We start from the raw sequence: 14,159 nt of genomic DNA, 5'->3' as shown, positions 1-14,159 counted from the left end.
GTATTTCATTGAAGCAAATAAAGCAAATGAAGTTTGACTTGGCAACAATTGTTTTTAAGCGGAGTTCGTAATTGTCATTTATTTTCCGTTTCCATCCTTAAAATTGAAACAACACATTTAACAAAATCAGCTGGACCCTCATCAGTGTATTAAAATCCTTACATTCGTAGCCACCCGTCCATGTATTTTGCCCGAAGCTCTTATTTACATTTGACAGAGAATGATTCATGCAGTAAAGGTAATTTCTCTCACAATTTTGAAATTCAGCTGAGATACGCTCGTTCCTTTTGGGTTTTCCAAGAAGTGAGCAGTTTCGAGTCCAGAAGAGAAAATAGTCATTTGGTAAATGAGACTCTTTTAAACTTCACTTAATGGACAGCTGTTGTACTTGCTTATTACACCGGAACTTTATTCCATTCATCTCTCAAAGGCAGTGGTAATTTGTTTACAGAAGTTGGACGTTTCAATATGTGGATGGTGCTGCTCCAAAATATCCATCAGGTGTCTAGTTGGGTTACTGACATGCTGGGTAGCGTAGAAACGTTCCGGCTATCATAGTAGGCATTAACATTTATGGTTCCTTGCACACCAACTGACTGATATAGTTGAAACCACGTGAAACACACGCATTTACCTTATCACAGTTGCATTTTATGTCGCCTCCGGCTGTGTCCATTTGATCCATCATTGTTCCATGATTCGGCATTCCTTATTACCTCTTGGACCCATTAGCTGCGCAAAGGCCCGTAATGCCTCTTTACATCGTGTCGAGTTCCAAGGGTAGTAGTAAAAATCAAATTGGTCCATAGTTACCACTGCTGTTTCCCTAGCAACCAGGCCAATCTATGAAACATGCTCTTTGTGAACCCCTATGGCTTTTACATATTGTAAATCGATCGATAAAAATTCTGCGAAGAGAAACGACACAGAGCACGAATCCTAGCAGAAACATATCCAGTGATCCAGCTTTGACCGATGAATGCTAGGAAATGAGGATCCACAATGTCCTGTGTTGATAAGGTCTACCTAGACGGGACAAATCTGAAATACGCAGTTTTGATCAGGACATAACAAGGATATTGTACTTATTTGCTTCGTCGTATACCATATGTCGTACTTAAGGCGAAGATAATATATGCACCAATGTATATACACGTAGTATGTATGCTTTTCTTAATCATTGATTACTGAAAACAGAGAATGGATTGAGATGTGGATGATATTTTTAAAAGAACGATGGAATATTCGTGATTACTGAAATTTTCTGTTCATTTTTAAGTACTGAAGAAAGTGATCAAATGAAACCAGTTTTTTTTTATGCCGCATATTTTATTGCCGTACATTAAAAATAGGTCTTACACTGCATCTCAACAGTCATTCCGCCTTCTTTTTCGTCGATACACCTCTTTCAAATAATGCAGCGATGTCGGCATGGTAAAACAAATCAAGTTGTTGCTCAACTATTTTTGCAACATACGGAATCCATGTTGAAATGAATTCCACCGAGTGCAGCTCTAGGATCCAAAATTATTTTAGGACAACCGTGGATTGTTCATACCGTCCTCAGTGAGGCATTTTCAGTCCTCACAACTTCTAAATCGGCCCATGAACACACACACATATATAGATTTATACAACAAAAAAAAAAAAAAAAAATCGACAAATCAGATGAGCTGGCGCATTACGAATAAAATACATGTGCGAAAAACCGAAACCGACCGATAAGTCGTAGTAAGGCGTTTGTCATGTTGCAAACAGACGTCCTTAGATAGCCGCGTAATTTACTTCAGGTGGTGGGCTTCGTATGTTTCTTCCGAAAGTTGCAGTTCCGCTCGTTGTTTCACTTCGAATCCTTTTGGCAGGACTTCTCCCCTTAAGAAGCCGTTTATGTCCGAGAACGCACTCAACTTGAACCTTTCCATTTGTGGTGTTTTAAGAAAACCTTTTGGACGTTAGCGATGAAGGATGCCACAGAGTCTTACTAGTTCGTTTGAGATGCACTCATGATGGGTCGCCCGTTGCAAAGCTTAAAATATATATTTTTTGTTTTGTTTCTCATTTAGGTCAATATGAGACTCCTTCAATTCGTCTGATCTATCGGATGCCGTTTCACTTTCACTTAACACGCGCGGGTTATGACGGAATAAAATTCATTGGCTTTCAGTTGCTAAAATTCGTATAACGCTTGTCATCTTCACTATAGTGTATAACACGATGGGCAGCGTCTTTTTGAAATTCTTTTTTTTTCTTTTTTTTTTATGAGAACCCCAAACACGAGAGGTATTAGAACCTATAGTACTTAGTACCGTGCTTGGGTTGGAGGCTGAGAAGACGAAAGAAGATATTTGTTGATATTGGACTTGAACTTCTGTAGATTGTAATTTTCGGGAAATACGTATGAAGGAAGGTTGTTCCAGAAAACGGCAGTTGAATGAATAAATGAGGAAGATGAAAAGTTGGTTCTGTGGGTTTGAAGTTGGACAGTAAATGGATGTTGGCTGGTGGCGGCACGTGTTCGGACTGTTTTGAAAGAGAGAGAGCGGGAATTATAGAAGCCAATTCAGAAGAACAGTGCCCATGGAAGTATCTGTAGAAGAGGCATGCAGCAGAAACAGTGCGTCTATGAGAAAGCGAGTGGAGAGACTCTGTTAGAGATGAATCATTGATTAACCTAACTGCCCTCTTCTGAATGGAATCAAGAAGCCTGAGAGAGGTTTTGGGGGCACCACCACCCCAGATGTGGGAACAATATTCCATGGCAGGGCGGATTTGCGATTTATACAGAGTGAGCAGCTGTTTGGAAGAAAATTAACGCCGAGAGCGAAAGAGAAAACCAAGTTTTTTAGATGCAGAGGAAGCAATATTTGTAATGTGCTTGTGCCAAGAGAGATTAGAAGTCAGGGTAATCCCCAAAAGAGATATATCATTTTGCCTAGAAATCGGAGTGTCACTAAAGGTAAGCATAGGAGCAGAAGAATCCTTTTTGCGAGATATAAGACAAGACTGAGTTTTAGAAGGGTTGAAATCAACTAAGTTGTCTTTGCCCCACTGGAGAATTACCTGAAGATCGGCATTTAAGGAACTGGCAGCAGATTTTCGAGAAGTTGAAGCTGATTGAGCTGGACAAGGGTTCTCAAAATGGAAAGTTGAATGCAATGTGCTATCATCGGCAAAACTATGGATAGGATTTCCAGTCAATGGAAGAAGGTCATTGATATTCAAGAGGAAAAGAGTGGGGGAAAGAACTGAACCTTGGGGGACACCGGCATTAGTGGAGAAGTTAAAAGACAGAGAGCCATCTACCATCACCCTCAGTGAGCGATCAGAGAGAAAACTGGATAACCAATTACTAAAAACAGTTGGCAAACCATAAGATGGAAGCTTGTTTAGAAGACATTTATGCCAAACACGATCAAAAGCCTTTGAGATGTCAAGAGCAACTACTTGTGTTTCACCGAACCTTTCCATTGAATTAGTCCATAAATGGGTAACATAAGCCAGAATATCACCAGTGGATCGACACCGACGGAATCCATACTGGCGATCGTTGATCAGACGGAAGGTTTCTAGGTAGTTTAAGAGTTGGCGGTTAATTGATTTCTCCATTACTTTAGAAAGAGTAGAAGTAATTGAAATGGAACGATAATTGGATGGGAGGGATTTGTCACCCTTTTTAGGAATTGGCTGAATATGAGCAAATTTCCAAGCAGAAGGAAAAACATTTTTGGAATAAGAAAGTGAAAAAAGGCGGCAAAGAATAGGAGTATGTTCAGGAGCACAGGTTTAGAGAACAAGTGGAGAAATACCACCAGGACTTGGAGCTTTCTTAGCATCAAGATTCATCAAAATCCTTCTGATATCCTTTTATCGGAAGACCACAGGAGGCATTGAATGGAGCGTGTTAGGAATGGTGGGAGGTGTTTTACCAAGATCATTAATACATGAGCTCGAAGGAAAATGGGATGCTAGCAGGTCAGCTTTATCCTTGGCTGAAGTGACAACAGAACCATCTGGTTTTGACAGAGGTGGGAGCAGAGATGGGCAAAAGTTGCGGCCAATAGCTTTGGCAAGAGACCAGAATGCTCGGCTACCATTAGGGCAAGAAGCAAGTTTTCTACTCTTAGCCTGTTCAAACTCTAGTTTGGACTGATTAATAACTGCTTTACAATTGTTGCGAGCTTTGGTGTAGGCAGAAAATGAAACTGAAGAATTAGAAACAAGCCAATTACGATATGCAACATTCTTCTCTTGGACAGCCTTAGCACATTTATTGGAAAACCAAGGTTTAGATAAAGGACGAGATTTTAAAGTGGAGTGTGGGATAAAGGATTCCATTCCTGCAAGAATAATTTCACTGCCACGATCTGAGCAAACGTTGACATCAGAAGTTTTGAAACAGTAATCAGACCAAGGAAAAGAAGAAAAGAAGTCTCGCAGGTCATCCCATTTTGCATTCTTGTAATGCCAAACAATACGAGGTTTGGAATAGCCATGAGATAAAGGTTCCATTGGAGAAGAGACAATCACCAAGTTGTGATCTGAAGTGCCTAAAGGACCTCTCACTTCAACCTTGTACTTAGAAGGGTTGTTTGTGAGAAAAAGATCAAGCGTATTGGCTGTATGATTAGGATTGTCCGGTATTCTTGTAGGTAAATGAACAATCTGTGCTAGGTCATTAGTAATTACAAAAGCCTCAGCATCTCGACCTGCTTGGTCGGTGTGACTAGAAAACGGAAGCCAGCTGGTGTTGTGAACGTTAAAATCACCAAGGAAAATTACCTCACTGTTAGGAAAGTTGGACTGGAGAAAGTCAAGTTGCAAAGAGAGGAAGTCAAAGAGCTCCAAGTGATTAGTGGAGTTGGGAGAACGGTAGAGACAACAGATGAATTTTACACAATGAGGTAGAGAGATTTTAAGCCAGAGAAGATCGAAGAGAGGAGATTCCAAATTGCCAAGTCTCTGACAGGGAATATCAGAACGGACATATGCACAAGTACCACCTTTGAGGCGAAAGGAATCATACAGCAAATAATTTGGACATCTAAGATGAGCAGTAGTTGAATCAACTGATAACTGAGATTCAGTCAGAAAAAGTACATGGGGTTTGGAAGACTGCAAGTGGAAATGGACATCGTTGAGATTGGAATTGAGACCACGTTTATTTCTGAAATGAATTAGGAAGTGCTTGGGAGGTTTAGATCTTTTCGCAGATAAGCTTGCTCTATTATTTTGACAATTCATGGTGTATTCAATAGTAAGAAAAAGTGGGTGGGGCATGCTGTATGAAGTAATGAAATTTTTGGATATGGCGTACATGTGGTAAGAATATACCCAGATCCTTGACATAACGTGGCCTCGACAATGCTCCCCGCATACACACTACTCGGCCTCCCTCCAGTCACTATCTGGCAGAGTAGAGGTAGCAAGATTATACACTAGCTGATCCGGAAGCCTCCTAGAGAGTTACCAATAGGTTTGGTTCGGTGTACTATCTAGCGGCCGGCCTGCGAACACCGTTTTAGAGCTGTACCCTCGAAATGTAAGGAATATTGGATCTCGCCACGACATTCAACATAACCTCAAAAATCATCAATCATACTGCATGATGGAAGAGATAGGGAAGGGTTGACCGGAACTTAGCTCTAGAGACTAAACATGGGTTCCACCACTTCAAGCCTCCAATAAGCAAAGTGGTGGTATTTCACCGGTTGATGAGAGTCATCCACCACCTAGTACTGCCTGGTAACATAGAGGGGCGGCGTTCCTCCATGTGGTGTGGGCGCCACACCTCGACCCCTGCTTACGTTGGTTCACACCTGGGTGGTCAACCACCATGTGCTTGTGCATGAAGGTTATACCCAGGATTACTAACAGTCCCACCATCGTGAAGGTTCACGATGGTGGGACTGTTATGAAATGGTATGATAATGCGTATATAGTACTATCACTGCAACACTATCTACTTTCGCATGTATTTCAGGTCTTTTTACCCACACCATAGAAGAAAATAATAAAGTTTTGGCTTGACCGTTTTTTATAACATAATAATTTTTTCATTTGTTTTGACAAAGTACTCAGGATGTATACAGGATGTTAAAAAAGTTTGTGCAAAAATTCTGAGACTTATTATAGGTACAAAATAAAAAAAAAGTCAAATAAACATGCATCCAGTTCAGAACGATTATGAAGATATGGGTGTTTTGAATTAAAAAAAAAAAATGTTTATGGAGTTCTAAATGGTAAAAAATAATAAAAAAAATGTATAAAATAAGAGACACGTATCCAATAAAATGTTTATTCATGCTAGATACACGTCTGCTTAACTCTTATTTATTTTTTATATTGTTTTCGCCATAAAAACTGCATGACCTTTTTTTTTTAAATTCAAAGAACCGAGTTATGTAACTGTTCAGAATTACATGAATATTTATACCTTTTTTATTATTTTGGATCCTAGAATACGTCTCAGAATTTACCGTAAATATTTTTTAAACTCCCTTTATTTACAGTATTATATTCATTGTGATTCGATACAAAGGTATCGGAGCAAAAATAATCGAGTATTATATAACTAAAGTTAATTGAAAATTACCCTGTTTTATCACATTTAAGTTCTTTATTGAAATGTTAGCATTTCAATACGTATTAATATATTTTGGCAACGTTTAGAGATTTTCCGAATAAATTGGGAAAATAATGAAATTCAAATAATCATGATAAACAAAAAGTATTACCTACTGTCTATCCCAAGAGGTTCTTTCTGGTTTTTCCTGAATTTCGTAATTTTCTCAATTATTTCTGAATTTTTTTTCTGTATTATTTCAGTGTATTAGTGATTTATTCACTTTATTTAATAGCTACCCGTTCAAAGGAGTTTGAGGGGGGGGGGGGTGAGACGTCTTAAGCAAATATTCTTTCATCTTTCAACATGTGTGGTTCCACCTTTCATGTGCGCCGTCTACGTTTTCTTCTTATAGTCCCTTCCATTCAAAGAAGACTGTAAACTATTAATTTGTTTTACTTTCATCCTTGATTTGTAGACATTTTTCTTATTTTTTGATCTTAATGTTTCCTACCAATTTCTTTATACAATTCAACTGCTATACTTTATTTATGCATTTATTATTGCTTTTCTTTTGTTTATTTCAATTAGTTCGTATCAGTTTATAATAAATTTGTTGTATCACTTGGTGTAAGCAGGGGTAACAGCATGATGACGGCTATAACTGGGACAATGAGAACTTCACTATGTTTAGGAATATATGCTCAAAAAATGAAAGAGAAATATTTATAAAAAGTAGCACACGCTCTTTGAATAGACTGGGGTTCAAGCCCCTGACTGCTGAATACGGTCGATCTGCCAACCCGCACTGGACCAGCGTGGCAGATTATGGTCCATTTCCCTCAGCATGAATTGTTGAGGAGGCTTCCATCCTGCAGTGGGTTGATAATGGCTGCACTTTACTTTATTTTTATCTTGAAGTAATTACGTTTTAATTTCTGCAGAGTATCATACGGAAGTGTTCTACGTACTATATTGAGATAAACTCCTCTTATTATTTTACAAATATTTATCTATGTATATATTTAACATTTGGATGTAATATTGTAACAAAATTGTTATTCATTACCACATCTAAGGCATTACAGGTGTTGGCAGGTGTAATTTATTTTTATTAATAAAAAATTCAGTTAAATATATCAGTATTACTGATATACATTTACTATAACATGAATAAACTGCAAAAATTAAAAATAAAAATATGCTTAAATTTTAAAAAGTGTAATTCGAGTAAGGTTTCTTAATCTGGAATCCCTGAATTTCCAAAAAACTTATCTGGTACTTGAGGAATAATTAAGCACTATTGCAATAAAATAAACCAGGAGCAAAAACTTTACTCAATCATACCAATATGATTGAATAAATCATAGTGGTATGATTTATTGAACAAAAGACTGGAAGGAATTAACCCGTAAAGGTTTTTATTGATTAAAATATAATCATATTTTGATCAATAAAAACCTTAACGGGTTAATTAAATTTTTGAGTTAATTTAATTAAAGTGAGAACCCGATATCGGTGTGGCCAGTTATAATAATTTTCAATAATGATTCCCGAATTTTTAAAAATATTCTTTAAATATTTATGCTGATGTAATGGCGAACAAAAAAAAAAAAAAAAAAAAAAAAAAAACCCTTCGATAAAAACGACCACTAATCTCAACGTTGAACCGCGTACATTTTAGAAAAGTAAATTATATTTAATTTTTTTAATGAAAATTTTAAGCAAAATGATTAAGTAATAAGTTTTCGTCTGTTTGAAATTTCGAATATTTTTCGAATTTCGAATTTTTAAATTTAGTTAGTTACTGCTTCCGCTGACTTTGCTGTATTCTCTTCTTCTTCTAAACCATGGAAAGCAGTGCCACAGGCCCATTTTCTTTCACTGTGTTAAATTATTTGGCACTCTTTCACACACTGGTGTACTTTGAAAAGCACCATTCCTTCCCTTTAATAAATTTGAATTTATGAAGGGAAGGAATTTATTGAAGCCTATATTTCTAGGTGTTAAGAGGTGTGTTGTATACCGTATATATAAAATATTTCATATCGTTTTTGCTATAATTTCTTCCCCTTGAAATTAAAGTTTTGCAAGTACTTGAAGCGAAAAAACTTTTCTTCACTGCTTAATTTAAGCATTTCGGTCGTCGGATGACTAATGATCACTATTATGCGATTTTCCAAATATTCAATTAAGTGATTGCTTATTGAATATACTAAGCACACTGTGCATAAAATGAAAGTACTATGCATTTTATGGCGCTTATTTAATTTAATTTCAAAACTATATAAAGTTGTATTTGGTAGATTTTTTTTTTTTTTTTGAGATTGAAAATGAATTCCTGCAAATGGAGTTCATAAAAACTGCTACAAACCATTATGTTTAAAATTTGAGAAAACCGGGAACGCCCGAAAAACCAGAACGTATGGTCACCGTAGTATGAGCAAATGTTTTATACCCATTTTTCTTAAATTTAAATCTGAAAATAGGTTTTAGCAGAATTGGTTACCAAAATATGTTGTAGTTAGTATTACTATTACAAGTATAATGGCTAATGGTGCAAGGAAGCGGCGTTTTCCGTATCTCAAAATAAATAAATAAATGTCATTCACACCTTCCTCATCGTTGCCAGAAAGTGCCTACTGAATTCTGCTTTGAACTTTATCAGACTTTAATTAAATTCGAACACTGTTCCAGGCAATTCGTTTCAGTGATCTACAATACACTTCCCGAGTAAACTTCGTGAGATCTAACCTTCTTTTACTTCCTAAAATTTTGTATTTGCGCAACCTGGTTCTTTCTTCTGTTGGTGAAAATATACCTCCCTCGTTCAATTTACTGATTCCCTTCAGGGTCGTGTATACACTTCGGCCTAAAAGTTTGGAACCACGTTTAATTTTTCTTAATTTTTAAACTATTGAATTAGGACCAACTTGTTTGACATTTTTATTAAAATTCTATTATATATACAAAAAAAAATAATAATAATATTTCAGAAATATTTAAGAAATTTCTAGAATATTCGAGAATATTCCAGAAAGTTGTAGAAGATTCCCAAATCTAGTACAACATTGTAGAAAATTCCTGAATGTGGTAGAACGTTGTAGATGCTTCAAGAATATAATAACATACACGTAAGTTATGATCCAGTTTAATACAAATATATACTAACAAAAATTACGCTTCAAGAATATTATAGAAAGTTGAAGTATTGTTTCAATGTTGTAGATGATTCTAGAGTGTTTTGTGATAATATAAACTGAGGATAAACAGAAAGAGTGTTTGGTGTGAGTGTTGTGTTTTTCGTGATAAACATGGCAAGAAATAAGGAACTGAGCGTTGAAACAAATTTGATATTATACCTGTGTATAGTGAAAGTTATTCCATTAGAAGCGTTGGCAAAAATCTAGGGCTGTCATTTAAAGGAGTACAAACTACCATTCGACGATTCAAGGAGACTGGCAGTTTAAAGGACAAACCATGATAAGGACGACCGCGCGTAACAACGAAAGCAGAAGGTAGACCATAACACTTGATTTCTAAACGCAATCGACTTACTGCAGCTGAAATTCGATCTGAATTCAATAGGAACAGAGAAACTCCCGTGTGTATATCCACTGTAAAAGTTCGTCCTAAACAAGCAGGACTTCATGATCGTGTGGCGGTCCGAAAACCCTTACGAAAACCGGAAAATCGAAAGAAACTGTTAGCTTAGACTAAGAGCTATCAATATAAACTCTACTCTTGGATCCAAATTTCAAATTTGGATCCAAGAGTAGAGTTTATGTGAGACGATCAATTGAAGAAAAAATGGTGCCACATTGTTCACTGTCTACAGTCAAGCACGGTGGTTGTTCCATCATGATCCGGGGGTTGTTTCTGTTTTTCTGGAGTCGATGATATCGTCAGAATTGAAGAAATTTTAACAAAAGAAGGCTAGAAAAACATTCTTGAACATATTGCAATATCCTCTCGACTTCGAATTTGTGGAAGAAATTTTATATTACAAGAAGACAGACAATTCATCTCATTCATCTCAGTGACCCGAAGCACAGCTCTAAGCTGGGCATGGACTTTCTAGCAACTAAATAAGAGGTGGGGTATTGCAAATTATATCATGGACATCCCAATCACCTGACATAAACCCGATTGAGCTTTTATGAGATCATCTACACCTTCAAGTTCGTGAAATCTTCCCATCTTCACAAAATTTATGGGAAACCTTGCAGATTGCTTGGAATAATGTTGGTTAAGACACTATCATACAATTAATCGTCAGAATTCCAAGTCTCTGTAAGGCAGGGATAAAATGTGGTGCAGGATATTTTGACGAAAATCAGTACAGTTGTTAATATTAATCATTTAAATATTTTTTGCTGTAAATTTTTCAGTGCTTAATAAAAAATCTTAAAATACTTTTTAGTGTGTTGTTTCTTATAATAAACCTAAAATTGTCAAAGTTTATAGGTATAGGTATGTTGAGGGTCTGACGGCTCCGGGGATTTCTCCCATCTCCGCGTATGTTCTATGTATCGAGTGACAGTACCCTGTCTATGCCAGAGGTTTAAAAATAATGTATGGGTCAGGTGGTATGTAGTTTGTTGTGCCCATTGTTCATCCGGCCTGTTGGCCGCCGGGCCCCCAGTAGGACCCAGTGTTACCATACCTAGTGACGGGGACGTTGGCCGGGTGTACCAAGAGACTAATTATACTCTGGCAGGTCCTGCCACTTACTTTCCTGGGATTTCGGTGACTAGGACCTAAAATAAAGGTTAGCGCTATCGCTGTTGATTTAAGTAAAATTGCATTTAGAAAGCGATGCGTGGGGTTTTACGCTGAAAGAACTATTTCTACAGAGCCTAAAAGGTCGGGCAAAATTTGATGTGATTTAAATTTGGACATGTGGGGCAGTCGCTGTACAAGATAAACTGATGGGAGGGAGGGTGAAGCGGGGGGATGAAATAGGAAGAAGAGGGGTCGGATAGGAAGGTGACCCCCCCATGTTCAGTGGAGCGTGCCCATGCCCCACGACATTGAAAATATGGGGAGGAGAGGAGAAGAGCAGTCCCTCCCCCCTCCCCGAAAAAAAAAAAAAAAAAACCGCACAAGGGAGTTTTGGGTCGCCAGTAGGCCATCCAAATCATCCTAAAGTCTTGTCTTTCTGTGGTATGGTGAGTTTTTTTTTTTTTTTTTTTGACTTGTTTGACCTGCATTCTTTCTAATCGGGTCCGCCTTTGGTGTATTTCTATCATTGTTTTCCTTCTAGAAAATAGATCCTGGGCATATTGACTGAGTGCCTTGTAGTCTAATAGTCTGAGATATATTGGATTGCCGTTATTAGGCGTAGTCGTAGGTCGTCATACAAATCGCACTCAAACATTGTGTCTCCAGGACTCCGGGTCTCCACGGGGACAGTCCGCGTTTTTTATGATGCCAGTTGGTGAAGTTTAGCTTTAAACGGGCCGTGTCCTGTAAGGAGAAAGGTGGTATTTCGACCAGGGTGAAACCACGCTGGCGCCTTAGGGTACAGCTTGGTAACAGTGGGGAGGAATCTTCTGGTCACTGCACCTTTTTTCTGTGTTGCTCCATCTCCTCTGCCAAATCTGGACAAGGTGATCGGTGATTCTTCTCTTCTCATAGTTGCGGTCATTAGTGATGTCAGTGGTGAGGTCATACATTGTAGCCGATGTGTTTCTGGCAATATGGTAGAGCAGACCACAGCGGGTAGCTTCGAGATCCAGGGGCAGAACTCCTACCAGCACTTGGAAGGCAGCCATGCTAGTCGTTCTAGTTGCTCTCGACATGGTAAGGAGGATGGTCCTCTGAATGTTTTCGATGATCCGTTTATTCACTTCTAATCCCGCCCTCGCGTACCAGACAGGGGAGCCATATGTGATGGCAGGGATGAAGAGAGCTTTGTAGTACAGAGACAGGGTAGTACGTCTGAGTCCCCAGTCCCTGCGAGTGACTGTAGCGACGAGGGTTACGTATCTTATCTTTTGTTTAATATATTCTAGGTGTGGTTTGAAATTTAATTTTCTGTCCAGGATTACTCCTAGGTATTTAATCTGTTCGCATAGCTTAACTGTTTTGTTCTCAATCTTAATTTGTGGTGGTCTCCTTAAGTCTAGCGTACTTTTTAGCAGCACCGAATTTGTCTTGTCGGGTGCTAGTTTGAGCAAGTGTAGCTTGGTCCAATCTAGCAGCTTTTGCAGGGCATCATTTGCTAGCATTTCTAGGGAGGATCTGTTGTCAGCCTCGATGGTCAAGACCAAGTCACCTGCATAGGAATGGGCCTCCACACCACCGAGATCCATGGGGAGGAATTCGTTTAAGACAAAGTTCCACAGGAGCGGCCCCAGGACAGAACCCTGGGGGCAGCTCCTGCGGATTGGGCGACTGAGGCATTTATATGGTATGGTAACTTGCACTGCTCTATCAGCCAGGTAATCCTTCATGCAATTATAAAGATTCAGTGGAAGGTTGGCAGTTCTGAGTCTCGCCAAGACGCTCGGCCACCAGAGGGCGTCGAATGCCCCGGTGAAATCCGCTGCGATGACGAGGAAGTATTTCCTTTTACAATGGGTGACTCTAGAGAGGATGTTCTGTATTGCTTTGATAGTGGATTTGCCAGGAGTAAATCCGTATTGCTTTGTCATGTTAGGATTTACTTCATTATAATGCCTTGTGATTCTTGTATGTAGCAGCCTTTCGAATATTTTACTGAGGGTTGGTAGCAGAGCTATGGGTCTGTAGGAACTAGGTGTGTCTGGTGGCTTTGTTGGGTTTTTTAGGAGCAGTTTTAAATTTGCCTTTTTCCACTGTAGTAGAAATTTACCTGCTTCCTGGCAGCAATTGAATAGTTTTAGCAGTAATTGCGGTATATGTTCCGTTGCTTCTTTTGCCATCTCCGGTTCAATTAGGTCCAGTCCAGGGCATTTCTTATTTTTCGCGCGGCTTGCTGCATCCTGCATTTCTTCTAGGGTGAAGGGGAGGGGGTTCTATTTGGTCATTATTATAGCAATTGTTTGTTTGGCAGATAGCCTGCTGCTCATCTGTTAGTGTTGTTGGCAGCTCCTGAAGGATGTTGTCCAGGATGTTCCCAATCGACTACTCCCAGGTTATGGTTAAATTTCCTTGCGCAGTTTGGTGGCTGTCACAACTTCCCCCCTGGGGAGTTTGTGAGTGGTAATTTTGTATGCCACCACCCAGGGGTTGCTGTTCCCTGACCCTTGTACCCACCTCTCGCATGATTCTCTTTTCTTTTTCTTTATCTGTTCAGTATAACAATTTCTAGCGATTCTATTGGTTCCTGAGTTCAGTGACTTCTTGTTGCAGCCAATTCCTCCTAGCCCTCTGAAATTGTTTCCTTCTGTGTTGTACTAATTTCCTCATTTGTGTGAGCTCTGGAGTCCACCAGGGCGTGGCCCCTGCAATAGGGATTCTTCTCCTCATGGCTTTCTCTGCTGCTTCTGTTATTATTTTTGTTAAATCCTTCTGGAGCCGTTCCGGGTTTTCGCTCCCGCATTCCTGCTCCATCAGTGTGTGCAAGTATTGCTGGCCTGTTGTGCATAGAGTCTCTCGGAAGGTGTCCCAG

The sequence above is a fragment of the Mastigoproctus giganteus genome, chromosome 2 (assembly GCF_048544385.1).
Source record: "Mastigoproctus giganteus isolate SK-2022 chromosome 2, ASM4854438v1, whole genome shotgun sequence".
NCBI lineage: Eukaryota > Metazoa > Arthropoda > Arachnida > Uropygi > Thelyphonidae > Mastigoproctus > Mastigoproctus giganteus.
Note: the sequence above shows the minus strand (reverse complement) of the source record.